The sequence below is a fragment of the Pteronotus mesoamericanus genome, unplaced genomic scaffold (genome assembly GCF_021234165.1).
Source record: "Pteronotus mesoamericanus isolate MK-2021 breed Mesoamerican mustached bat unplaced genomic scaffold, CSHL_Meso_final scaffold_408, whole genome shotgun sequence".
NCBI lineage: Eukaryota > Metazoa > Chordata > Mammalia > Chiroptera > Mormoopidae > Pteronotus > Pteronotus mesoamericanus.
The window spans coordinates 3,070,047-3,097,567 of record NW_026555315.1 but is presented as its reverse complement, the minus strand read 5'-3'; the positions used below and the strand labels follow the sequence as shown (position 1 = coordinate 3,097,567).

Here is a 27,521-nt window from a genome sequence, read left to right as displayed (position 1 = left end):
GACCCCGCTGGAGGAGGGGCCAGGCCCAGGTGTGTCCTTCAAGGTGGGGCAGAGCAGGGGGCAGCGATGAAAAGGGAAAAGGAGCTCGCCAGCCCGCCCCACTGCCTGCCCGGCCCACCCTGACAAGGAGGGCCGAGGGGCGACCCGGGAATGCGGCCCCGGCAGCTGCCGAATGCCTCAAATAGAGCGGGCACAGCTGCGGGGGAGGCTGGGCAGGGCGCAGGCCCGGAGGCCGCTCTGCCCCGACCACCCAGCCCGGCCCCAGGGTGGGCCCGGGCCCGAGACACATGCGCTGGGCGAGGCCTCCAGGGGCGCGTCCCGGGAAGCCGGGCAGCTGCCAGAGGAGGGGCTGCGTCTGTGCCCGCAGCGTCGCAGGCCCAGGACAGCTGCTGCGGCTGAGGGCTGCACAATGGGGCCGCTGTCTGTGGCTGTGCCCGGGCCAGGCAGCCGCACTCTGTGCCACGTGCACAGAGGGCACATTCAGCACCGGAGGAGTGTGCTCGGACCCCCGCCTGGAGCCCTGAGGTGTGGGCAGCCCCGCCCAGACCCTGGGGTCCGGCACTCGGCCTGGAGGGTGCCGTGCGGTGGGTGCGCCCCGGCCTGATGTGGCCAAACGTAGACCTGTGGTCGTGTGTGGTGTGACTTTCTCTCCTGCGTCGTCTTCGATTCGCCTGTCCCTGACCGGGGCTTTCTGTGGGTGTCACAGTTGCCCCCTGGATCCCAGGAGCATCCAGAGCTGCAGGTCGTAGGTGACAAGTGGAGGCAGCTGGTGTCCTGATCTGAGCATCGTTCCCTGGGCGGCGGGGGGGTGGCAGGTAAAAGCGGACGTGCTCTGATGAAGGGGGGCCGCCCCTCCCCTTTCCTGGTGCTATTGCTGGGCGACTTCGGTGGAACCCTAGGGCTGTAGGGAACCCGGTTTGGAGGTCCCCGCTCTGGTCCAGCACAGTTCAGAGAGGCCAGGAGGACTTGGAACTAGAAGAGGCCTTGGAGGTCACCCAGTCCCTCCTCTTCCTTCCAAAATGACCCACAGAGGTCACAGCTTGAGTGTGCAGTGTTGGAGCGAGGGGGGGGCCACCTGGGAGGCCTTGCCCACCTGCCTGGGGGGGGGCGATGTCCCTTTTCCTGCTCTGCACAGGCCACGTGACTGCTGCTGTCGCCGTGGCGGGCACAGTCCCCGTGCACAGCCGCGGTCAGGTGAAAGGGACGCTTCCGGGGTGGCCCCCACCCTGGCCGTGTTTGTGAACCAAGTGCAGGGAGGGAGCTCAATGCCGCCCCTGCCTCCTGGACGGCCTGGCTCGTGTTCAAACGCTCTGCCCTGCGTCTGCAGCTCCCGTCCCCGTAACCTTTATCTAGTTCTAACCTTTCTCTAATCCTCACGAGCGACACTTGCCCGTGGTCGGAGGAGAAAAAACAAAGGGTGTGTGAACTTTGAAAGGCAGTCTCCCTCTCCTGACCCCCGCCCTTTCCCCGGGGCTGGGGCGCCGCACCTGGGGTTCTGCAGGTACGGCCCGTCCTTCGGGCTCGCGTGCGGGGGTCTGTGCACATGTCACGGGGGCGTTTTGAGAACAAACAGACCCAGACGCTGCGCCTCGCTTTGTTTCCCCCATCCCTTGTCCTGTGGTGTCTCTGCTCTCCGCACGTTCCTCTCATGGCTGCGTTGCAGCTGCTCTGCGGTCCTGCCGGCGTTGTCCCCTTCGTTACTGTGATAAACAAGGGCTCGAGGACACCCCTCATTTATATTTGTGCCCCCTTGACGGTCGGATAGCCCTTCGGAGTGGACTTTCTGCACCAAGGACGTGTGCCTTTAGGATGTCGGGCCACGTTGCCAAAGTGGCGGTCACACCTGTATTTAGCCCCAAACAGCAACGTCCAGGCGCCTTGCTCCCGGCGGATGCTGGGAAGATACCAGGCTGTTGGGTTAGTCGGTGCGCCCTTAGCTGAGGGAGGGGGAGCGCCTCCCCCCTGTTGGCGGCCAGGGCCCTGGGCGCCCTGTGAACTGCTTACTCTTGTCCTTGGCTTGTTTTCCAGTGGGGCTGTTGATCCTTCTCTTGCTGATTTTTTTTAAGAGTTCTTTGTACACCTACAGGGTAGCTGGTGCGAGTGCTTTTTTCCTGTTGTTATATTTTGCTCAGTGTGTCCTTCCCAACAGAGACAGTTAACCCTTCGGCTGCCAAGTTGTCTTTCCTTTCTGCCTTCGGGATCATGTTCTGCTGGGAGGCTTCTGCATTCCAAAATCTCAGGAAAGAATTCCCCCAGGTTTTCATTTGGTGCTTTTATGGCTTTGTTTCCATGTGCTGAAATCGACCCACTGGAATTTATTTGGGTTTCCACAGCGAGGTAGGCACCGGGGTTCTGCGCAAATAACACGCAAGTGGCCCCATCCCCATCATGTGGGGTGGGCGCGCGGGTGCTATTTTTATCAGTTTTGGTGTCAGTGTTGTGCTGGCTGAGCAAAAATAATGTGGATATGTTTCTTTTTTCCTCTGTGTTCTGGAACATCTTTCAGAGCAAGACAGTCATCTCTGTTAAAAATTTAAGGAATTCACTGGTGAAACCATCTGAGCCTGATACTTTCGTGGGAGCCTCATGCTTCAGAATTTTTAAAAATTTTCCATGGTTCTGTTTGCGTTTTTTCCTTATATTTTATATCCTCTTTCTAGAGAAGCATCCGGTAAGCTCTTTAAAATCCCTCAGATGGTTGAGAGGTGGTCGCGTGTGGAGGGGCCTGAGGGGCCGGGCCTCCACCCTGTGTCCTGGGGCCGCGCAAGCTCCCCACGGGCTGCACGCGGAGCGCCCTGACTTTCAGTCCAGACACTGCTCAGCCTCTCTGACTCCCCCGGTCACACCGTCCGTGAGGCCCGGATACGCGGGGGGACCCCAGCGTGGAGCCCCCACGTGCCACCTTCCCTGCGCTCTGAGGACCACTGGGCTTACATCCCGGAGCTGACGGGCTGTGTGGTGCCTCAGTTTCCCCAGCTGTGAAAGGAGGGTGACCACAGTCCCCAGCTTCTCAGGGTCTCACAGGGTGACTGTCCTGGTAGGAGCCGGGATGTGGATCCAGCCAGGCTGCGGGGATTCCAGTTCTGGCCCTGCCACGCCTAACCTCTCTGTGCCTCAGTTTCCCATTGACAGAGTTTTCTCATCAGGATGTTGGGAGGGTGAATTGTAAGGAAGGCGCCTGGAGCATTTTGATGTTTTAATTTGCTTTATCGTTATTATGATTGGGCAGGGCATGCAGGAGGTGGTTAATCACTGCTAAGTATTGTCAGCACTGGCTCCCGTGTACCTTGTGCTGCCCAAGCGGCCACGCTCCTCCAGGTAGAAAAGCCTTCGATGATTGGCAGCAGGTCATCCGAGGGGCCGGAGCTCGAGAGCCGGGGAGGGAGGCCAGGGTGGCGGGCGAGGGGGCCCGCGGGCGTCGCTTTGGGCTGGGCGAGAGGCAGGACGGCTGGCTCAGCCTCGGAACGGGTCCCCCGGGCCGGGCGGTGGGGGGGTGGCCCTCGGCAGTCAGTTTCCTGTGAGTTCCTTGTGTGCGTGGGCCAGAGGAGGCAGGGGTCTGGGCATTCCAAATCGTCACCTGGGAAAGGCACTGGACCCCGGTGTGGAGAACCAGGTATGGAAACCGAAGAGCGCTCCCCGTGGATGGGACTTTCCGCAGAGCCAAACGGGAGTACGTGTTTCTAACCGAAGCTGCGGGAAGAGCCTGAAAACTTTTGACCAGACAGGGGATGGTTAATGGCAATTAATGATGTAGAAGTCATTTTTATCCGCAAATGCGTACTGTCCGTAAACAGATGTGCCCATATTTTTTCATGTTCACTTGGGGTTTCTGTAGGGACACCCGCAGAACTTTGTTTCCTGCTTCCAGATGTCTCCAAGTTCCTCCTCAGTCCTGCCCCAAACCCTTCCCCTGGGGCCCCAGGAGCCCAGCCCTCCTGGTGGGGTTGGGCGGCCTCCCAGGAGGCACCTGCCAGCAGGTGTGCAGTTTACGGAAGCTTAGCCGCTGGGCTTTAGCCACCGGGTTTGTTCTTCCGAGTCGCGGAGCCCCAAGGTGGGCGGGCGCTCAGGGGCTGCGGGGCCCCGGACACACAGTCCAGCTGTGACCTCCTCCCTGTCGGACCCCCTCTCGGACCCCTGGGAGTGCCTGAATCATGGCGCGACCCCTGCCCGCTCCCCGGAGCAGTGTTCGCCCCCTTGCACATTCCAACAGTGCGGCCCCAGGGATGGGGGACCCTGTTCCGCCCCGCCTCCTAGCATGGCTCCCCCGAGTTCTGGTCTGAGTCAGGCCTGCCTTAGGTGGTAGCCCCCGCCCACCCGCCCGCTGACTAAGCGTCTGCCTGATAGGAAGAGGCTCGGGTGACAGAGGGTTGGGGCACCTCCCAAAACAAGGCCCTGAAGCCACCAACCCGTCCCTGCCCGCCTGGATTGCAGGCGTCCCCCCTGCCCCCATCCCACCAGGGGGGTTCAGGCTGGGTGCCTCAGGACGTGGGCGCGGCGGGTTTCCGGGGTGGGGCATGGCTGGGGGTGCTGGCCCGTGGTTCACAGGGGGCGGACCCCCGTCCCTGCAAGCCGTTAGGCAGACAGCCAGCCCTACCGCAGGGCAGCTGTGTGGACTGGCAGGTGCATGAACAGGCCAGACCTTGAATCCAAAGCCCAGCTTTGTGGGCAGTTTATGTAAATGGCGTCCTGTTCAGGGTGGAGTGTCCGGGCCAGCAACTTAGAACCCGAGTCCCCTGATGTTTGACTAAAGCAGGAGGTTCGCTGGTGCCCAGGCCCCCCTCTTCATCCCGCATGCTCCTCCCTGGCAGGCATTCGCATCCTGGGGCCGGGGGTGGAGTGGGGCTCCGTCTGCCCTCGGGCTGTGAGGATGTGGCTGCCGTGGGGGGCGATTCTCTGTGGACCCGGAGGCCCAGGAGCGTTTAGCCGGGGTGCATCGGGGCGGTGTCCCTGCTGCAGGTCCTCAGGGCCTGGAGGGCCCTCCCTGTGGTCTGTCCCCCCTGCACCTCCCTGCTGCTCCCTGCTGCTCCCTGGCTCTCTCCTCTCCCCGCAGCTCGCCAGCGGGCACAAGCCCCTCCCCTTCATGTTTGGAGGATGTTCTTGGTCCTTCCAGGCCCGCGTTCCTGTGGCAACAACGAGTGGAACCCTTACCGCGCCCGGTGGCTCTGGCCAGACAAGCGTGGCTGGCTCCCCAGCAAGCAGTTACCTCGTCATCCCATTCCTCAGACCAGGGAGCCAGGGCCCCGAGAGCTCCGGCCACCGGCCAGGGGCCCCACAGTGGCTCACAGTCTGGATTTGAACTCTGGGGGCTCCTGGTGCCCAGCGGGCCCCGGGCGCGGCGGGGGCGGCGGCGGCAGCAGCGGGGACAGAGGGCGGCTCTCTGCTGGCCACCGGCGCTGGGGACCGGCGAGCTTCAGCTGGGAAGCCGAGGATGACGAAATGAAAGAAATCCCCAGTTGGAAAGGAGACTCCGGTATTCCCCTTCTTGCTCCAGCCGCCGCCCCCCCCCGCCCCCGCCCCCGGGTTTTGCAAGAAGATACTGCTTGTCACGGGGTGAGTGGGGACAGACTGGGAGCCGCCTGGCCTGATCGCTGCTGCTCACGGTCCCCCAGCCTCTGCCAGCCCCACCCCCGCAAGCTGCCTTTCTCTCCCGCCCTGCCTCACAGGACCAGCCTGAATTCTGCTGGGAGAGCCAATGGGAGATGTCCGGGCTGGTGGGGGAGTGGGCGTGCCTTCTCCCTTGGGGAAGGGGCTGAATTAAGACTCCCCTGTGGTGTCCAGGTGGGCCCTGGGAGGGGCCGGAGACCCTGGCCCGCCACGCCAGCATTCCCGCCTTCCGGGTTTGCTCCCTGGCCCGCTGCAGGCCCCCGCCAGTCCCCGCGCACGCTGTCCTCCTGTGCAGGGATGGCTCACCAGAGGTCATTGGTCATTCTCTCTGGGCTCAGAGGTTCCCCCACCTGTCCACCTGCTGGGGCTGCGCTAGGTGCCGAGGGGAGCGTCTCTCCCAGGGGGCTTCCACTGACCCCACCAGGTGAGGGCTGGGAGTGGGTGAGCACTGCTCCCGGGGATCGGCCACCCCTCACTACCCCCCGACAGAGGCCCTGGCCAGAGGTCCTGCCCAGCCCCACGGGGCGCTGCCCTCGGCTCTTGGTAGGCGTCACTTTGACCAGCACAAGGCCCAGTCCGTGCTCCCTGGACACCGCACTGGGGCCCTCGGGATGTCAGAGAGAATGTCAGGTGGCGAAGCCAGTGGAAAAGCAGCGTCTCCATTCTTGTCAACGCTCTGTCTCAGGCCAGGCTGGGCGGCCAGGACAGTAGCGGCCACCACGTGGCTTTCTGGGAGGTCAGCCCGCCCGCACGGCCGGGGGACGGGAGGGGAGCGTCCTCAAGTCCCCTCGTGGCTGGTCTCTGGGCCTCAGGAGTAGCATCCCTGCCACGTCCTGCCTGGGGGGGGGGCAGGAAGGTGGGGGAGGCGGGGGTGAGAGCGGGGCTGGGGGCACAGACGATCTGCAGGACCACCCTCCCTCGTCCCCCAGGGAGTGCGCAGGGCTGGCCCCGGCCACGTGGGACGGTGGGGAAGCTGACCGCGTGGGCGGGGCCCCGCGGGAGGGGGCGCTCACGGCCGACCCCCGGGGCCCTGCCTCTACCTGCCGGGCCTGCGGTTCCAGGGCACGTCTCTGGGCAGCTGTGCCCCTGAAATGCAGCTTCCTGGGCCTGCACCTGCCCCTTGGAACCAGGATCTCTTCGGTGAGGCGGCGGGGGCAACTCTGCCGAAGAAATGTTCCTAAACACGGCTCTAAACACCCTTCCCACCCCCACCCTGCACCTTTTAACTCTTCCTTTCTGAAGTCAGGACTCAGTGCCAGTGCCACCAGGTGGGAGCGTGGACCCGGAGGTTACACCTGCATCTCAGCCAGGCTGGGGGGAGGGCAGGGAACTTCATCCCCCTGTGTGTTTGTCTACAGAGTGCTCAGGAACCCACGGGGCACCTCCCAGCCCCGGAATTGGCAGGCTCCACCACTGTGCTTGGGACCGTGTGACCGGGCACACACAGTCTCTCTTCCAGGAGACTTCAGGGGCGTGGCCCCTGGCTCGGTCCGATGGGGGCGTGGCGGCAGGCGGGCCCTGTCCTGGCCCAGGGACCCCTCAGCAGCCCTGCCACAGCCCCACCGCGCCTCCCTCCCAGGCCACCTCGACGGCTGCTGGGAGCCCAGGGAGCTGCTGACATGCTTGGCCTGGGTTATTTGTTTTTGAACAAGAAGGAAAGGAGAGAGTGAGTAAGAAAGTGGGGGAGGCTGTAACTGAGTGGGACAAGGTCAGGGAGAGGGGAAGAAAGATCTGGAAAGTCCAAGCATGTGCGTTGGAAGCAGGCGCCAGCTCTGAGCTAATCTGAGGGTGGCGGCCTGCCCTGGGCCTGGCTGCTCCGAAGGGAACTCTCTTCCAGAGGTTGGTCTGCGTGCTGGAAGCCGGGCCAGGAGCCCAGCAGGTTCGTCCCCGCAGGGGACTCGGGAGGTGGGCCCGCCCCTCCCTGTCCTCATTAGTTTTCACTAATCACTGTGACTTCTGCGACTTCCAGCAGCTTCTGCGACTTCCAGCGCACCTGGGCGCCGTGGACGCGTCTGCATCCGCACAGCCTTAGAGACGCTTCTGTTCAGGCCGCTCAGCTGGGAGTGGCCAGGCTGGTTCAGTATTTGAACACAGGGGTGGGTTGACTGCAGAGCCCCAGCTGGTCAGTCGTTGGGCACAGGGTTTCAGCATCACTTTGACAGCCCTTGGTTGGCTACTTGGCCCAGCAGGAGGGTCTGTGACCCACTGGTGGGTCCGTCAGGTCACTTGGGCCCCACCTAGTCCCCCTGGGTGTTGGCCCCTCAGAGGCCCCTCTGGGTGGCGGCCTCGGGGTTTGAAGGCACAGGAAGCAGAGTCTGGCCTGCTTGACCCTCACGATGCCCGGCAAGGCGCCCTGGGTGTTAGCTGTTGACTTTGAATGTTAATGGAAGGCAGCCGTTGGCAGGTCACTTCAGGACTCAGCTTCTTTGCCTGTGCAATGGGTTGAAGGGCGTCCCCCTGCCTCAAAGGGCTCCTGGGGGAACAGCGAGAAACGTCACAGAAGCCTTTGCACTGCAGGACTGACCAGCGGTCGGCTGGGTCGCGGGACGAACGAGCCCGGTCCCTTCGGAGCCCGGGCGTGTACAGCTCAGGCCCCGCCCCCTGCCGCCGGCTTAGGTCCCCATCTGGAGAGGGGGTGGCAGCAGGAGGGGCGTGTGCAGGGTGGGCTGGGCCCCGGCGAGCTCTCTTCCATTTCCGGGAGAGCGACCCCCGCCCCTGGGGCTGTTCCTGGCGCCTTGCCATCCCCCGGAGCAGCTCAGCTCTGACCTACCATGAGGCGGGCCTGGGAAGAGGGACCCAGCTGTGGGAGGTCGTGCTGCCCGGGGACTGAGTGTGCGGGGAGTCCAGCTGCACAGGAAGCAGGGCCAGCGGGCCCTGGATGCCTCGGCTCTGCAGGCTGGACTCCCAGCATCGGTGGCCGTGGGGCCCGCCCCTGCCTGGGCTCCCCTCCCCCCCGCCTGGGGCCCCGAGCCCTTGACCCCCACTTGCGGCCCCAGAGGCCCAGGAGGGGGATGTGGCCGCCTCCCCACGGTGGCTGCCCCCCCGGAGTGCGGCTCTCGCGGCAGTTCTGCCTCTCCGGGCCCTGCTCGAGCCGGGGGGCGCCACCCTGGGGCTGCCCCTGTGTGGAAGGAGCCCCAGCTGGCCCTGCGCTTCCTGAGGCCGATGCCTTCTAGCCTTCGAGTGGGGCGTGTCTGTGTTCAGGAACGGAGGGACCCCCAGGGGCCCAGCACGTGTTGGGGGGCTGACGGGAATCCACTCACCCCCACCCCCACATCCAGCACTTACACGTGTGCTCAGGGCCTGTGCGTGGAATGAAGCCACGTCTGTGGCTTGGAGCCAGAAGCTGCAGGGTTGGCCCACCGCCACGCACCGGCCATGGGATCCAGGGCAGACGCAGGCCTGTGGGTCCTGACCTGTCGGAGGCGGTGGGACGGGAGGGTCCGCCTGTGTGACCTGCGGGGGAGGTGTTCTCCTGGGAGCAGTGGTCTTCGGGCTGACTCAGACCAGCACGTCAGGATGAGCAGAGGACTCGGGCGGGGGAGGGGGCGCACCCCTGCCTGGGCTTCTAGACCCAGCCATCGCCCGCTGAGGGCACGTCTCAGGCCGACTGTTTAGGAGCCAGAGCCCCGTCCTGCCCCGGAGGTGCCAGGCCCAGGGGAACTTGAGGAGCATGCCCGCTCTTCACAGCTGTTCCCAGCAGGTTCCCGGCTCTGAGCGCTCCCATGGGTGCCCGCTGCTCGCCCCGGGGCAGGCAGTGTCGGAACAGGAGGCGACCGGCCGGGTGGGTGGGGGGGGCCGTGCCCTCCAGGCCTCGCCAAGGCTGCCGCTGGGAGCCTGCCCGTCCCGTGGGGGCGTCCCGCTCGCCCCCTCCCCAGGCTCACTCACCCTTCTGGTTTGATGCACTGATCGTAGTGGCTGTCATTTCTACCACACGGGTGCCACATGCCCGGCCTTCTCAGTATGCTGGCCGCCAGGAGGCACAGAGAGGCTGCGCCACTGGCCCACAGTCACACGGCGGGTGCCGGTACTCAAGCTGCGCCTCGGACCCCAGGACCTTTGCAGGGCCCCAGGCCCGACGCGGCAAGGAGGCAAGGCGCCTCGGAGCACAGGCGGGGCAGCCCTGTTGGTGACCTCGTTTGGGGAGACATGCACAGCAGGTGGAGGTGCGGGTCCTGAGCTACTGTGACCCACTCGCTGTCTGGGTGACCTTGCACGCCTTCGGGGATCTTCAGCTCCCTGATCCAGGGGCAGGGGAACTAACAGTCCCCACCTTCCAAGCCCGGCGGGGGCAGCACGTGTGAGATTTAGAGAAAGCTGTGCGCCTCGCCGGTCTTTTGAAGGAGGATAGTGTCGCTATGTCCTCATGTTCAAGATGCAGCCCAGAGACGGTAGGGCACTGATCCTGGGATGCACAGCAGGACCAGGCTGCGGAGAGCGGTGCTGGGAGCTCCTGCGCACAGGGCAGGAGGGCCCCGGGGGCCAGCAGATGAGGGAGGGAGTGCCCCCCCCCCCGCTGGGAAGTGAGTACCTGCTGTGTGCAGGCGCCTGGCAGGCTCAGGAAAGATGGGGGCGGTCGGAGCGGGATCTGGGTTCAAGCCACTTCTTCTTTTCCCTCTTTTCAGCAGGGTAACTACTCTGAATTTGTCTTGTTGTGTGTAAATTAGGGCAAATGGGGGATTTGATGGGACAACAGAAGAAATAGGCACGACGCAGTGCCGGGCATCCGGGCATCCAGTGCTGCTGCCAGGGATGGCGTCAGCCTCCCCCCTGTCTGACGGTCACTGAGGATGAATGAGCATGCGGGCGATGGCGTCACCAGTGTCTGAGAGCCCCCGGGCCCTCGGGCAGGGCCAGTCGGCGCCTGTGCGGGAGGGGAGGTGGCTGCCGTGTGACGCCGTCAGCCCGGCTGCCAGCGGGCGGTCACATGGAGGCTGCTGGACACCCGTGCTGCCATCGGTGGAGGGGCTGGGCACTGAGGCCCCGTGGGGGCGGTGGCAGAGAATTAGGGGAACATCTGGACGCAGACGGGGCTGCTCTGGGTGTCAGGCACCCAGGTGACGTCTGTCAGTGAGAGGCACGTCAGAGGAGAAGGCTAGACGCCGTGTCTTAGTTTCCTGTGATCCAAAAAAGGCGGCCACTCCAGGGACGTGTTTAGGGACGGTGTCCTTCCTGCGGGAGGTCTTTGAGGACGGCGGGCGCGCAGGGGCCGGAGTAAAGGACTGAAGTGTGGATAGACACACTGGCCCCCACGTTCCCTTCCACGTGGCCACAGCAGACCCGGGCACTGGCCCCGGTGGGCTCGGCCAGGGGTGTGCTGCCCGGGAAAAGCCCAGCCTTCGCCCCTGGCGGGGGGTGTGGTCCCAGGCAGCCTCATTCAGTGGCCAGAGGGAGGACACAGCGGTGTCCCGGAGGCAGGAGCCGGCCAGGGTAGGAGCTGCCCTCCGGCCTCTGCGCCCCCAGCCCCGCCTCCTGCCTCCGGGGTGGGGCTTGCCGCCCACTCAGGCTTGGCTTCCCTGGGCACCCCGTCCCCATTGTCCTCTCCAAGCCAGCCGGTCAGTAGGGGGCAGTGGCGGTCTCGAGTCCTTGGAGAGGACGGTTTACAGTCCTGTCCCTGGAAAGTGTCTCCAAGGAGCCCCCCAGCGGCGTCCCTCCCCGCAGCTGCTTTTCCTGGAGTTGTCCGCCGGGCTGGGTGGGGGCCCGGCCAGGGGCGGAGGCCCCGCCAGGCGGTGGGTGAACCAGAGCTGTGTTGACACAAACTCGGGCTGACCCCACACCCTCCCTGCAGCCCAACGGGAAGTGGCCTCGCGGCTGTCCCCTGGCGGGTCCCGGACCCAGCTCTGCACGTGGAACGTGGAGGAGAAGGGACCTGGTCCCTTGGGTCCCCGGGGGTCCAGCCCGGTGCCCCCTGACCCTCCTTCAGCAGTCCCCCCGCTGGGCCAGGCGACGCCAATGTGGGGACCTCGGCGAGGCCAAGAAGCGCCTGTCCTCCTGACTAAGAACAGCCTTAATTTTTTGTGGGCTTTAAAAAAATCATGCCTGCTCATGACAAAAAAATTTTTTAAATTAGAATATTATAAAGAAAACAATTCATCATAATTACATCTTACAAAAATAAGCACTGTTAACATTTAGGTGTTTCCTTCCAGCCTGTTTTTTCTACACGTGCACTTAATACAAATGATTTTTTTAAAAAACAAAAAATGGACCTGACGCCTCTCCCTGCCCTGCACGGCCATGCCGCTGGCGCTGGACTGGTGTTTGCCTCCTCTGCCTGGGTCTCGCATGAGAGACGTTGGCCGCACTTGTGGGAGGTTGACCCTCCCGTGGTGGCCGCAGACTTGGAAGCTGAGGGTGGACCCGGTGGGGGGCAGGGGGCAGGCAGCAGCCCCGGGGGCGCGTTCTCTGTTTGTCCCCGGCGGTTCTCGGAGTGGTAACTGAGACTTGCATTGTGATGTGCCCTCCTCCCTTTTGCCTTCCCCCACCATCAGACTCCAGTTTGTTTGCTCGTTGGTTGGTTTGTTCGCCGGGTGAGGCCGCCTCTGTGCCCAGCCTGAGCTCAGAACCGGGGACGGAGAGAGGACGCCGCCCTGCTCCCCGATCCGCTCCGCACGTGAGATTCTGGGAGACGGCACCGCTGGGCCGTCTGGGAACAGCGCCTGCCCTTGGGAAGCGCTTTCTTGCGTTGGCAGCCGGCGTAGCGACTGTCCCGGGGATGTTCTTGGATCTCGGGACCCTGACCCACCTTTTCGTGCAGCGCTTTTCGTGGAAGCCCTGATGAGGGGGCTGCGCGGTCGCGGGGACAATCCCGGACTCCTGAGCTGCTGCCCAGAGCACGGCCAGTTCTCAAAAGTGGGGCGGGCGTCCCCGGAGGCCCCCTGCCACCACAAGCCCAGTCTGCCGGCAGCCTGGCCTCCCGGGGCGCGGTCACTGGCTGAGGCCGGGCCTGGTGGCTCCTGCCCTGAAGCACGTGGGTGCCCCTCACAGAGCAGGGTGACCCCTGGACCAGGTTGCGGGGGGGCTGAGAAGGGGGCTGTATGGGGCAGACCTCTGCACGCCTGCTACGGTGACCTTCCTCCGGTAGAGGGAGTGGGGACAGGGACAAGGCCCCCCGACCCTGACTGGTGGCAGGTGGAGGTCTGTGCACAGAAGGGGCCAGCGCCTGGCCAGTCCTCCCTGATGCACGCGGTGTACCGGGCGGCCGCGGCAGGCCCCTGAGGCGGGACCCTGTCTGCTGTCCCAGGCTGGGGCCGGCTTACGCACCCTGAAACGGCAGCTGTGTCCCTTGGCATCGACGCAGGGGTGCAGGGAAGGCCGGCCAGAGCTGGAGGCTGGCCTCTGACCTCGGAGCCAGATCCAGCCTTCCCAGGGACGGGCTGTCGATAGCCAAGCTGGGCTAGACCTGCCGAGGAGGTGGGGGCAAGGCCAGGCTGCAGCCCGCAGCCCCTGTCCCTGTGGGTTTGGCCCAGAGGGCACCCCGCTCTTCCGCGGCCCCCACCCACCCCCTTCCCGGGGCCCTTCATGTTCCATGTTGGTTTTCTTTCCTGTCCCCTCCCTCCCTTCAGCACCACACCGTCTGGTACTAATTAAGGCCTTCCGCCCGCTGCTCTGTGCGCAGCCCAGAAGGGAGCTTGTGTGGGGCCTCCCTGACCAGGGGCGGGGGCTTCCCCAGCACCGAGCCCTTGTCTCCGGCCGCCCACCCCCGCCTACCCCAGACCAGACGTTGCACGCGTGCATGTGTGCGTGCGGGGTTGACGTGTGTAAGTTTCTCACTGTCTCATGTGCTAAAGGTCCCCGGCTCGCTGCCTGGGGCAGGCCACGCTCCCGCGCTGCTGGCAGAGGTGGGCCCCTTCCACCCACCCAGGCAGCGGCTCTCCGCCCGCGTTCTGTAGAAGCTCCCCTGAACGGGGCCACACAGTGCGGCGGGGCCCCACTCCCGCCTGTTAGCTGTCTGGCTGCCACCCACCTGGTCACCGTGTCCTCCAGCGGCTGGAGGGACGGGGCAGGAGAGGAAAAGGGGCACCGGCCGTGAAGGGAGCCGTGTGGAGGGCAGGGGCAGGGGGCCCTCCCTGGGCTGCGGGGAGCCCCGCGACACCCCGGGGTACCCCTGTGGCACCTGAAACACGACTCCCTTGTTTCATCTGCCCCCAGCCTGAGGTTTCCCTAAATTCACCCCCCTCTTCCCACCAGACTCGAGGTGGGCGTTCGCTCTGGCACGTGGGGCCGTGGAGGAGTGAAAAACGCAGGCTCGATGGCGCCCGGGAGAGAGGGCTCTCCTCCCGCAGGTGGGCTGGGGGTGGCCGGGCCGCTGTGCTCATTCGCGAGGGCGTCTGGTTCCTGGAGACTCAGGCTGGGCACCCCTGGGGGACAGAGGAAGGGAGGCGGCACCCTCTGTGGGCTGGTGCCTGGCCGGGGCCCCTTGGTGATGGTGACCGGGGGTCGCGTGCACTCTTGGTAACTGGACCTCGCGCCACCTCAGGGCTCTTAGAGTAAGTGCTTCCTTGCAATCGTCCCAGCAAGCCTTTGACCTCCATTCTGCTATTGCTCTGATTTTCCAGATGAGGAACCCGAGGCACAGAGAGCAGGGCTCGAGTTCAGGAGGTGTGGCTCCATGGACGCCCGATGCCACTCTGTCTCTGTCTCTGAGGCCCAGAGCGGGCAGTAACTGGGCCCGGGTCACGCCGCTGCCGTCCGTGGCGGTGCTGCCGTCCTGTCCCCCAGGCCCCGCCGGTCCTGTGGAATCCGCGTCACCAAGCAGCCTCCAGCGGTGTTCAGGCAGGAGCTGCCTGGGGGGCAGAGGGGCTCATCCTCGGGGGATGGGCGGCCACGGAGGTGCCAGTGGGTCAGCGCAGCCCGGCTTCCCACGTGTCATTCCGGAAAGACATTAATACAGGACAGGGCAGCTGGCGGGGGCGGGGAGCGGACGCCCTTTGCAGGTCTGTGGGTGCCTCTGCGTCTCAGCTCTTCCCTGCTCGCCCCGGGCCATCTTGCACTGAGTCAGCCTGCACCTGGGAGCAGTCAGCTTACCGCCTTCCCTGCAGGCGGGCTGCGTGTGTGGCTCTGAGCCGCACCGCGTGTCCGGGCAGCGGCGTGGGCACGGAACACGCTGGCTCTGAGCCCTGCCTTTGTGTCTCTGCGAGGCAGGAGCTCTTGGGGCCTCTGTTCCCCTGAATCTTGCACCGTTTACTCACATGGGGACAGAGCTCGGCCACGTGGCTGCGGGAAAGCGGTTTCCCAGCTGCCTGGGTTCACGCAGCCCGGCTCTGTGCGTACCTGCGCCGCCGCCCACCGTCCACGCTCGTGTCTCCCCAGCTCCATGGGCGCCGCAGGGTTGCCTGCGGGATCTGACGGGCAGGAAGGGGTTAACGGAGGATCTGGTTCCTGACTCGGCTCCAGCTTTCCCAAGGAAGGGGCCGAGCAGAGCGAGAGGCCTGCTCTTCAGAGGAAGGGGTGGGTGGGGGCGCGGCCAGCCCTCTGCACCGCACCTCGGAGCCGTGCACCGCCCCCCCCCGCCCCCCACTTCTGCAGGCCAGCTGTTCAGAGCAACCTAGGGGCGGGGGGGGGGGGGAGGGTTCGCAATAAGCTGGGGTGGAATGAATGTGGGATTCGTTCCTGGAATTTGGCAGCGAGGAGCAGCCTCACTCGCTCCCCTGAGATGGGAGGGGGCGGGTCCTCCTGGAGGCCCTGGGTGGGAGCCATGGGTGGGGGTGTCGGGCAGAGCCCCCCCCCCCCCCCCCGCGCAGCTGAGCTGGGGCCCCTGCTTCCTCGGCCGTGCGCCCTTCCCCTGAGAACCGCGGGCTGGAATCACGTGCGGCTTTCCTCCCCCGCCCGGAGAGCCCGGCCTGGCCCTTGGCCCCTGCCACCCACGGCCTCCTGTTCTGCTGCCCCGGCCTTTCTCGGTGGAGGTGGGGCAGGCGTGGTGGGCAAGGCTCCTTCCCGGCAGCCAGCGGCCGTCCTGGGAGCGCCTGAGAGCCACGGCCGCCCCGGCAGGGTGGGCCGACTGCCCTGGTTTGGGGAGGACTCCAGGGAGAAGGCCCGGGTGCCACCGCTTTGGACAGAGCATCAAGGCTGTCCCCAAGCATTTCTCCGGCAGCAGCTGCCGCTGGGCGGCGGAAGCTTGGCCTGGGGCTCGCCACGAGGTGTCCGTGGGGCCGGGGCTGGTTTCCGCTTTGATTCTAGGAACCCCCTGGCCCCGCTCTCTTGGTTCACAGAGGAGGAAGCGAGAGACCCAGTGAGGAAGAGTGATGGCCCCGAGGCCACGCGGCCCAGCCGGCCGTTCCGATTCTGTGATTTGGGGCGGTCTGGCCTCTCAGGCTTGGGTTGCTCCCGGCCAGCGAGGCTGTCAGGAGCACAGCCCGCTGCCTCGGAGAGCAGCGGGGCCTGCGGTCTGGCCCGAGTCTGGGCCCAGGGGCTGGGTTCTAGGAACACAGCCCTGACCCCTCACCCTGCTAACCCTGTGGCCCCTCTGTGGGAAGCGGGAACGACCCGGGCTCCCCTGGGTGTGTGGCTGCCTCTCTTGGTGGACGGGGCGGGCGAGGGCTTGTGGGCCTCCTGTGGCCCTGGTGAGGGAGGAGGCCGCAGGCGGGCTGCAGCCGCCCTCCGCGGCCTCGGCGGGCCCGGACATCCTCCTGCCGTGGCCGCGTGCTGTGCCGGGAAAGCCCAGCAAACCCCAGTATTTTCCTGGGGGAGTCCTTGGTCCGTGAGCCGAGACTGGAGTTGCTGGGGGCAACCTTCTGCTCCCCTCGCCCCTTGCGGTGCACCGCCCCGTTTTACTCGTGTTGATAACGGGATCCTTCCGCTAAGCGCTGGACCCGGGGTTTGAACCCGAGCAGACAGCCTCCTGGGCTTGCGATCCTGCCCCCATTGCCCTCCGGGACCTGGGGCCGGGGGGCGGGGGGAGCGATGGCTCCCTGGGAGGCCCGCACCCGGAGCCCCAGAGCGGGGATGTTTGCGTGTGCCTCCGGCCCGGGCCAAAGGGGAAGTGGGGTTGCAGAGGGAGCTAGGCTGGCCTTAAGGGGCAAGATTCCCTGGGCAGTTGGGAGGGGGCGTCTCGGATCACCCCCACCCATCACGCAGCTTTCCACCTCGGGCGGGGCGGCGGGGGGCGGGGGCGGTCAGGCCCTGACGCAAGCGGGAGCGGCCCCTGGGCCGGGAGAGAGGGGCCGGGCCTGGAGTGCGGCCGCAGGCGCTGCAGCCGGCCCGCTCCCCGGGCGCCTCCGGCAGGAGCCGACCCTGCCGACACCTCGGGCTTCGCCGGCGAGCCCCTCTGGGCCGTCTGGCCTCTGAGGCTGAGAGGGGACAAGTTTCTGTTGTTTCATTTTTTAAGTCACTAAATTTAGGGTGATTTGTTGCAGCCCCAGTGGGAAGGGAATATGGTGAGGAAGCAGCGCTGCTCTTCTGGAAGAATTCAGGCGGGGTTCCCTGTGCGTCCTGAGCCCTGGAAGATTCTGGGCTCCCCTGGACTCCCCCAGCTCCTGCACGCACAGGAAGGCTACCCCAGGCAGGGCAGGAGGGAAACTGGGGAAACCGTTTCCCGTCTTCACACATGAAGGCAAGGGTGAGAGCTGGCGCACCGTCCTCCCTTCTGTGACTTACTTGCCTTTCAGACTTGGAATTCTCTCGCTGAAAGAGACTGTGGGGATCATCTGCAAATAAGGAAATGGGCGCAGGGCGGTTGCATGGCCGGCCCTGGGGCATGCACGGAGTTCCCGCGCGATTTCTAGTTCCTGCTCCTGATGGGGGTGGGGGAGGGAACCAGGACTGGATTCCCAGGGAGCAAACCGGTTGGGTGGCGGGTTGGAAGGATGGCTTGGCGGAGCTGCTGCAGCCGCAGGTGCTGGACCTCAGGTCCCTTCCTCACGGCTCCCAGGTGACACAGGCCCCCTGCAGCCCTGGGAGCCCAGGGACTAGGAGACGCCCTGGCTGAACAGGAGGCGGGGCTCCTGCAGGCACCTCCAGGGCTGCCCGGGGCTCCCAAGCCCCTACTGGCTGGGCGTGCGATCCCTGCCTCTCCATCAGCAGCGGGGCCGTGGCGTGCAAGAGTTAGGCCGCGTGGCGGTCAGTTTGGGTGCTGAGTGGGGGCCAGGTGAGCAAACCCCAACCCCACACAGCTCTAGTTGTCCTCGCCTGGGGTCCGGAAATCAAACCTGCGGCCTCATTCTACCGGCCATTGCCGGCAGGTCCCGTGCCTGCTGTTCCGTGGACGGGGCCTCTCAGGACACACCGAGAAGGACCCCGGGGGGGGGCAGCCTCGGAGCCCGGCCCTGGCTAAGCGGTGCCGGAGAGGGTGGGTTCTGCCCACCACTTCTTGGGGCTTGGTGGCTCCTGCCGGACAGGAAGGCCTGAGCAGGCAGGGCCGAGGCCGGTGGGACTCCCCTCTCGTCCCCGGGCCTGATTCGGCGGCACACAGGGGCTGAGTGAAGGAATGAACAGACCAGCTGTGCATCTCCCAGGCCCCATTTCTAACTTGTGTGTTGCGATAACAAATTTTAACATTTCATTTTTTTAAATGACTTTTTAAAAAAAGTCTCATTTCGAAGTAACCGTAGACTTCCCAGAAGTTTCGAAAGCAGCAGAGGGCCCCACGTGCTCTTCCCACCACCGCCCCCGGGACGTGGCCCAGACCTTCGCGCGTCTAAACCAGGAACCTGCCACCAGGGCCCAGGTGGCAGCGCGGTCAGCTGTCACCGGTTGTGCAGGCCCACCTTTTTCTGGTTTGAGTCTACAAAATGTGCTCATATAGGTTCACATTCTGTCGCTGAAAAAGACTGCGGGGATCATCTGCCCTGATTGGGGTACAGGAATGTTCCATTCCCACGAAGAGTTTGGCCTGGTTGGGACTTTATTTAAGCAGTACCACATGGTATACTTTTATTTCCGGCTTCTTTCGCTGAATATCACATTTGCAGGATTTATTTCTCCCCCCCCACCACCACCACCCTTCAGTGTACTTTTAACAGAGAAATTTCCCAGATGACCCTTTGGCTCCGGCATTAGGGTTTTAAATCACAGAAGCGTGAAAGTTACTGGTAATCAAAACTCTCACGTCAGTCAGCAGTTCCTGCTTGTTCCTTTTTTCGCTTCCAAGTCCGCGCCCCTGAGTCCTGGCAGCTGGTGGGTGCTTGGTTCTGCTGGGCTGGGCCTTTGCCCGCGTGCCCCGCAAGTGCCGGTGGTGGGAGGCAGGAGGGTGGCTGCTCCGAGCGTCTGCGTGGGTGCTGGGCCCCACGCCAGTCTGCCCGTGTGCCCCCTCTCTCCTCGTTGCTTGCGAGTTCTGCTGAGGGGAGGCTCCCTCTCGGGACCCTTTGGACGGATGAGAAAACCGCTTCCCAGAGAGTCAGTAAATTTGCCCAAAGTTACTGAGTTCATTAAGTGGAGGCAGATTTGAACTCCCATCCTTCCGACCTCCAAGCCTGTGTTTCCCAAATGAAATGGAGAGTTTGGTGGCATGCCTGAGGCCCCCAAGGCCGCAGGGGGCTCACAGATGGGGTCAGTGGCCCCCAGGCAGGGAGGCTGTGGCACCAGCGACGCCCAGGTGGGTGAAGGGGAGGTGGGTCAGGTCCCCTCCCTGAACAAACAGACGGAGGTGATGTTCCAGCCACATCACCACCTGGAGTTTCCTGAGCTCCCGGTTCTGGGAAAAGTGACAGGACGAGAGAGCTGGTCTGGGCTGGTTTGGGCCCAATTCCAACAAGCTTGTTCGTTTCCCATGAGTGCAGGTTGTACCTGCTCCAGTCTCTTTGTGAAAGGGGTGCGGGATTTGGCCACCCCCCACCCCCCGCTCCCACGCTCTGCAGAAGTGAGTCTGGGGCTCACAGAGGCCTCATGCCACATATACTGAGCGGCGTGAAGCCCCTCAGGCCCTGGAGGGGAGCGAAGCTTCCTTTGCACATTTTCTGCCAGGTCACGAAAGGCAGCCTGCAGCCAGCTCCCAGGTCAGGAGCTTCCTGTGGTTTCCGAAGCCTTTGACCTCAGTCAGCTCACATCCTCCTCCCCAACCCCCTTCAGCGAGAGCAGGAAGTTTGAGCAACTTCCTCCCCAGCAGGTGGGTTTGTTGCCCTCGGTTTACAGGTGAGTAAACTGAGGCTCAGGGAAGTTAGGACCTGTCTCCTGGGTCACCTAGCAGGCTGGGCGCAGGCTCACGGCTTGTCACTGCCCAGTGCCTCTGAGGATTTTTTCTGCTTTGGAAAAGCGTTCAGTGTTCGGATGCAGCACACCTGGGTGCCGCGGGCCAGCCCGAGAGGCCGACAGCGGCCCGCCGCCTCTCCTTCCTGTCATGAGGCGCTGCCTTGTGCACCTAGAACATTCGCCACCCAGCCCCGGCTCTCTCAGTGACCCGTGGCATTGTTTGCATGTTGCAAAACTGCAGACCTAGCAGCGCAGTGCGGACGAGCGTGCTTTTGCGGCTTTCTCCACCTGGGCGCCGAGGCCTGCTGGTCTGTGCGCCGCCGCTGCCTGCCGCTCGCTGGCGGGTGTGCCGGAGCTTCTGTTCCCTCTGTGGTGGACGTTTGGGTTGCTGTCAGGTTTTTGCCATGATACCCAATCCTGCCGTGACTTTTCTTGTGTCCCCTTGTCACTCAGGAGTTTGGATTAAAAATATGATCCCAGCACCTGCGGCTGTCTCAGCGCATGTCCTCCCTGCGGGCCGCGGGCCCTCCCGCCCGCCCGGACCTGTTTCTGGGGCGGCCGGCATGATCTGGCCTCTGGCCCAGAGCGTGAGCAGAGCAGATGGGGCTGATAAGTGTAGACCAGTGTTTCCCAAACTGTGTGCTCTGTGGGACCATTAATAAGCATTGTAGAGGCAAAGGGGTTCCACAGTCTAACGAGCTTGGGAAACAGTTTAACTTAAACACACCCACGCACGTGGCAGAACGTAATACATTTAGTATACTGATAGGTACTTGGCAATATCCAAAAGCAGGGCAGGAAGGGTGGCAGTTGCCAAGCCCGTTTGCCCACGGGGAGCTTTCGGGGGCGTCTGTGGAGTGGGTTACCCTCCTGCTGCACAGGCGTGGGGAGGCGGCGGGCGGGGGGCGGATCGGCCTCCAAGAGGGGCTTTCTTCCTTAGGTGTCTGGGAGGAAAATCTTTTCCTGTCCTGTCAGGCTGAGTAGTCGGAGGTCTGCAGATAAACCTGACCAGAGCTACACTAGGGGGAGGAGAGATGGATTTAATCACATCCGTGTGGGGAATTCTCGAACGTGGGGCTTATTTGCCGCCGTCTTCATAGGGGGAGGGAAGGCAGAGGAGAGCCCTTCCTCTCCTCTGGGAAGCGACTCCGGGAAGACGAACAGGCCTTCTGAGGACGGACCGGAGGCCAGCGCCGGCCGGCTCTCGGCAGACGCGTCTGTAGAGGGCAGGTGAGGGGCTGGTCTCTGCGGTGGGAGCCTGTCTCCGCAGCTTGCACAGAGGAGCGCGTTGGTGACAGCGGAGCTCTGGGAGGCTCTGCTTTCAGGCAGATAGGAGGCTTCAGGAACCAAAGGCCTTCGACTCTTAATTTTTATGCTGCGGTGGAGTATTCAGGACCCCTTCCTGGGCGACCGTCTCCTGTTTGCCTCCAAGTCCCAGCCAGGCAGTGGGCAGCGTGGAGACTCCTCGTGAGAGGCCCAGGCCTTGCCGCTCGAGTTGGCCGGGACCCCTTGCTTGTCACCGTTCGGCCAGCAAGGACCGAGCCAAGGCTTGATTTCATGCTGGGTTCACACTGGTCTGCAGCTGGGACGAAACCTCTGCAGGGCAGAAGCTCCTTGGGACACTTGAAGGACGAGTGACCCCCGCCCGCACTCACCCCACGTGTGTCTCCTGGACACACTTGGCTCCTTTGGCCGGGTCTCGCTAGATGTCAGGGCCGTGCGGGCCTGCCGGTCCCAGCCAGCAGCTCTCTGCTCTCACTACGTCTTAGGGTCCTTTGAGAAACTTTTTAAAAAGACCAACCCCTGGATTAATTAAATCAGAATCGCCAAGGGGGGCCCAGGCGTCTGTATTTCTTAGATGGCCCCTGTGCCCCAGGATTGAGAGCCTTTGCTGCCCTTTCTGCCTCCCTCTTTCCGTCTCAGAATGTCAGCCTGCCTGTAAATACCAAACCATGTACTGTATGACTCAAAGTCTTACCATTTTAGTTGCTGAGCTTTTGTTCTGGTCCCCGTGGAGGGCGAGGAGGTCTGGAGCCTGGCATCTAACGCCAACCTGGAGCGCCCCCGCCTGGCCGCCCTTCCTCCTGACACCCCTGAGCAGCCTGCTCAGCGGGCCAGACTCCTGGGTGCAACAGGCCCACTTGGCTTCTGTGACTGAAATCAGTGCAGGGCCTGATTGTTTTATTGCCTGGCGTTTGGGTTCTGGCTTGGTGTCTGCCAAGAGTTTGCAGCCCTGGGGCGGGCTGGTGGGGGGGCCTGGTCGAAGTGTGCCTGGGGCTACTGTGAGCTACAGAGTAGCCATCACACCTGAACAATGGAGTTGCTGAAGGTGAATAATGCCACAATGTTCTAAGATATCATCAAAAGACCTGCAAGATACATTATTGATACAGTGGTAGCTTTTCAAGAGGAAAAACAAACGTGCACCAAAGGTGCCTGGGAGAGGAAGATGCAACCTGACAGTGAGCGGGGATGGGAAGAACCTTTCTGAGAAGAGAGGAAATGGGGCCTCCTTGCCACTGAGTCCCACAAACGGTTCTTGAGGCCGCTGCCAAGGAGACTCAGGAGGAGGTGACTAAGTCAGCCTGGTAAGGGGCAGGTTGGGGTGTGGCTCAGGAAACAGGAGAGGCAGGTGCTGCTCGCATCTGGTGGAGGACATCCAGAGGGCTTCCTGGAGGCAGTGGCTTTTAATGAGATTGTAGATGGGGTTTGGGAGATGTGGGGGCCTGAATGAAGGATGTAGGGTCCTCAGAGAAAAGCACGCTGTGGAGATGTGACTGAGCTGGGAAGGGGTTGGGTCGGAAATGTGAGCCTGCGGGTGGTGGCCGAACTGACGATGGAGGTGCGCAGGCTGAGGTGAGGGCAGAGGAGGCTGTCCAAACCCTGCCCTGGGGGCTGAGAAGAGGAAGGAGAGTGGTTAATGCTCGTCGCATGCCGCCCCCCCCGCCGATGGGGTGGACCTGGATGTTGGTGATGAGGGTCTTTCAAGAGCTGGGCTTTCATACCTCAATGGGCAGACGCCAGACAGCAGAGGCTCCGAAGTGAGTGGGTGGTGGGAAGACAGAAGCCGCGCCGCAGACCGCCTGTCGGGAGGCTGCATTCAGAGACGGAGAAAGTCAGCAGGCGGCTGGGGGGGGCGGGGAGGCGGGGGTTGCTTGCTGTTGAGATTTGGGGGGGGCTCAACCGTTCTCCCAGGTGCAGTTGGAAAGGAACCGAAGAAAGAGAAAGATGTCAACCCAACGCGGCGGAACAGCCAGGCGCTGCAGCCCTGCTCCGCTCAGAGAAGCCCCTCAGGGACCAGGCTGCCCAGCCGAGGGACTGCAGGAGCTCGCGCGGGGCCCACCCCTGTGCCCGCAGGCCGGCAGCGTTCAGGGCACCCTCCGGGGCGGGTGGACGCACGCGCTGGCCGCCCCCCCCAGCGGGTCAGCCGGCAGACCTGTGCTTGCACCCGCCCAGCCCTTCCCCGGCGCCATGCATGGGGTCCCGGCCCCAGGCCCACAGATGAGAAGGAAGGACATTTTTCACGGCGTTTGGTGGGAGCATCAGCTGCGCCCCGTCAGGGCTGCCCGGGGCGGGCTGGGGGAGCGGAGCCCGGGGATCACACCCAAGCCTGGGCTCGACCAGAGAAACGGGGGGCCTGGGACCCGGGACGGAGGCAGGTGTGTGCGTGTGTACGTGGCGGGGGGGGCACGGAGGAAGGATACCATGTGACTGTGTGGCTACTTCCCCTCCCTTCTGTGGACACTGCTGCCTGTCAGAGTGAAAGTCTATTGGGCATCACGTGGGTGTCCCTGAGCTGCAGATGGTGACACCTCGCAGACTGTGCTCTTCTCCCAATTGGCCCAGTTGGGGGGACCCTAAGTGCCCCCCCCCGTGACACCCAGACTGGGACCCTGCTGCTGTTGGGCAGCTGACCATGGGGCCGACCACGGGCAAGTGGTCAAGGACGCCGCGGGACCCCTTTCCACGGCACGGCAGCCTCATGCCCCGTGAGGGGACTCCTCTGCTCCCTGGGGCGTGAGGGTCGAGCTCAGAGCAGCAGCCTTGGGAAGTCTCACCCAGAGCCCGTCAGGGCTGGGGGAGATCCTGTTCTAGCCCTGGGGCACGGTTCCTTCAGCTGTGAGTGCCGGCTGCGTGTTTGCAGGCAGAGCTCCTGGCCAAGTGGTGGGGGTCTGCGTGGAGGGGGCCGGCGTGGTGGGCTGCGTGAGTTTCCCGTGGCTGCCACAACCAACCCAGTGGCCTGTTAGAACAGGAACTTAGCCTCTTACAGTCCTGGGAGCCGGAAGTCTGAAATCAGGGTCGCTGGGCTAAGCTAAGGTGTTGGCCAGGCTGGTTCCTTCTGGAAGCTGCAGGGGATGAGCCATCCTTGCTTGCTCGGCCTCTGGTGGCCGCTGCCAGCCCTTGGCTTGCAGCCACATCGCTCCACAATTGCTCTCCACTGCCGCGTGGTCATCTTCTCTGTATTCCTCAAATTCCCCTCCTTGTCCCTCTCATAAGGATGCTTAGGGTTACATTTGGGACCTGCCTAGACTGTCCAGGGTCATGTCTGTGGCTCCCAGGCCTCGGTTACCCCTGCAGAGCCCTCCTGCCCTCCACGGTCACACGGAGTCCAGGAGCAGGGCTGGGGCTCAGGACTCGGCTTGGGGCCCTCTGGTTGGAAGGTGTAAGACAAAACAAACTGGCTTAAGGGGAAACAAAGGGGCGTATTAACTTCTCATCTTCTTTAAATATATACGTTTTTATGGTGGTAAAATACGCAGAGTATAGAATTTACCATGGGTAGCATTTAGTACGTTCATGTTGACGTGCACCGCTCCCCACCGTCTCTAGTTCTGCAACATTTTTGTCACCCCAGAAGGGTCCCCTCTGTCCATTTGCAGTTGTCCCCCGCCCCCAGAAACCACTAATGTGCTTCCTGCCTCTACAGATTTTTTCAGTTGGTGCGGTTCTGTGCGACTTTGATGTTGCTGAACAGAAGCAGGGCGAGCTAGGTACCGGGAGTGGGTGCCCGCGGCAGGGCCGGTGCCCGCAGCGCTCACAGCTCCTGGGGCCGCAGTCCCCGCAGCTGGGTGTTGGCCTCCTCCCCGCCTCCCTCCTCCCCTGGCATCTCCACCTCTGTTCCTGCTGTTCCCTTCTCTCTCTTTGCAAATGGCCCCTCCCCGTGTCCCGGCCCCCACGCCGGCATGGCCCCCAAGTCTCTGGGCCCCCCACCAAGTTCCTGGCACTGCGCTGCTGGGGGAAGTGCCGGTGGCCCGCTTGTCCCTCTTGAGCCACGCCCTCTGAGCCAGGCCGCCGGTCAGCCTGCGGCCGCTGTCACTGAACAAGAGGCCTGTGCTCCTGTGGGCCAGGTGGCAGAAGGAAGCCCAGAAAGGGGGAGCTGGCAGTGGAAGGGGACATCTTTGTAGGGGTCTGATTGATGTTTAGCACGTGTCCAGAAAATTACCTTCTTAGGAGAAGCTCCATTCTTTCCGGTAGTGACACCTGAGAGAAACATCCCCCGTACATTCCCCGCAGGGGGACGCGGTGATGTGGGGATCTGTGGCCTCAACGGCCTCTTACAGTGTTGCGTGGAGCTGTGTCCTGTCCCGGCTCGAAGTGTGGCTGCTAAAAATGACCAGTGGTACCCAATGTGATAGCCCAAGTGAAGGACTCTCCAGAGATCCGGTGTCATCCCAGGAAAACGCTGAGAAGGTCGAGCGCGGCTCTGCCCTGTGCTGCAGTCTCTGGCCACGCGTGGCCCTGGGCCACTTGATATGTAACCGTCCAAATCAAGAGGTGCTGTCAACGTGAAATGCACGCTGGATTTCAAAGCCGTAGTACAGAAAGAATGCAAAACACCTCAACTCTATACAGGTTACAGTTGATAATATTGGGGCTCTATCAGGTTACGTGAAACATATTAAAATGAAGCCATGCGTTTCTTTGTCCCGTTTTAACCTGGGTACCGGCCTCGTTCACGTTACGGACGGACGGGCTCGGCTTGTGTTGGACACAGATCGACCGGCTGCGCTGGCTCCAGCCGAGCGCCCAGGAGCGCTGAGCAGTCCCGGGGCGGGAGTTCTCTGTGGGAAAAGTGCTGGGACTGGGGCGCTTGTCAGGCTTGTGATTCCCCTCTCCTGCGCCCTAAAGACCCCTGCTGACCGGTGACCTGTGAGGACGGCTGGAAGGAAGCACCCAGGCCATCTCCCTGGAGGGGGAAATGGGGCTGGAGGAGGAAGGGGGCGGGGTGGGCTTGAAGGACAGGCGGACACCCAGGACGGAGTGCTGGGCCCTGGGAGGGCGTGTGGGGACAGAGTGAGGCCAGAGGCAGAGGAGGGGGGTCCAAGGGGCGTGCTGGGAAGGAGGCGGCCTCTGCCCGCAGCCAAGCAAGGGAACCACCAGGGCAGGTCCCGAGCCAAGGTGACATCCCCAAGGCTCCCTGTCAGCCCTGCCTCCCCCAGTGACAAGAGGCCCTCTTGGTATCCTGTGTCGCTGGTTCCTAGAGCTGCCCTTCAGGGCCCAGCAGGCTGGGCAGGAGGGGGTGGCTGGGACCTCCCCAATCCCTGTCCCAGGAAGTGACCTGCTTAGAGGAAAGGGAAGCGCCTGTTTTGAGCCACTGCCTTCCTGGTTGGGACATGCACGTGTTTCTTTGATTCTTGCGATTGGGGTCAATCGTACCCATTTTACAGATGGAGAAGGTCAAGTCCCGCAGCCGCTGAGCAATGGGCCAAAGCGATTGCCAGTGAAGGGGCCTTGGCTTTGGTGTTTGACTCTGGGCCCACGTCTCAGACCCACCACCAGCCTCTGTTCCGCCGAGATGGGAGCAGGACTCCGGATGGGCACTCATGCCCCGGGACGTGCCCTGGGACGCTCCCCGTGTTGGCCGGGTGCTCAGAGACTGATGGAAGCGGCTCCTCGGGGCATATCGGCCGCGTGGGTGGGGACGGACGAGGGACAGCAGCCCCCAAGCTCCTGTGGCAAACCTGAAGACCCTGAGGCTGCTGGGGGGACGTTGGCCATCGAGGGGGCTGGGGCTGCGGTGGACCGGCCGGAGGACCAGCCGGGCAGAGCCTGCCTGCGTGGTGGATGGGGTTGGTGCTCTGGGGCCTCAGCTGCTGGCCAGAGTGGGGGCGCTGGTCATGGGAAACCTGAGAGCGAGCAGGGAACGTCTTGGGAGTGGCGGTGGCCCTGGCGGCTGGGCCGGAGGCGGGAGGACCAGCCGCTGGCCCTGGAGCAGCCTTCCCAGGTGTCCCCCGGGGCCTGGGCAAGTCCCCCAGATCAGCCCCCAGGAGCTCTGAGAGCTCAGAGAGTGCAAGAGGCCGCCTGGGGCTGCTAGGCCACGCCCAGGCCTGGGAGTGACTCACAGGCTGAGGGTCAAAGGTCGTGGCAGGGGGTGGGTCTGGCCCATCCCAGCTTCCAGGCCCAGCCCCCGAAGGGTTGCTCCCAAGCCCTGTCCTCTGGGACCACCTCGCCCATCCCCCCCAGGGGTCCCGGCTCTACTCGGGCCTGCAGGGAGGGGAGAGAGGAGGAGGAGGGAGACTGACTCACTGCCCAGGCCCTTCGGGGCCAGAGCAGCCGGAGCTGGGCTGCAGTCCGAGTTCTGAGGCTCCAGGAGGAAGAAAGAGCGCAGGGTGAGAGGCCCCCCTCTCCGCCTCTCCAGCCCCAGCCCCCAGCCCCTGCCGGTCCCCTGCCCGTTGCCTCTCCTGTGCAGGGCCACCTCCCACGAGGCGCACCTCGGCAGTGGGGGGCAACCGGGGCTCGCTGCGCGCTGGCCCCTGGCTGCTTGGAAGCCTGGAACAGCTCTGGGCTGCGGGGCT

General features: G+C 63.7%; 1 protein-coding gene across 2 annotated transcripts in view; it reads left to right on the top strand.

Moving 5' to 3' along the window:
* SEPTIN9 (septin 9) overlaps positions 1-27,521 on the top strand; it is an 81,178-nt gene that overhangs the window by 26,970 nt on the left and 26,687 nt on the right. The window contains exon 1 of one of the 2 annotated variants that reach the window (XM_054593138.1): positions 27,160-27,335. The exons of the other annotated variant lie outside the window; for it this stretch is intronic. The gene's annotated coding sequence lies outside the window, so the exon portion shown is untranslated. Of the gene's footprint in view, positions 1-27,159; positions 27,336-27,521 lie in introns of those variants that run through there. 2 annotated transcript variants of the gene reach the window in all.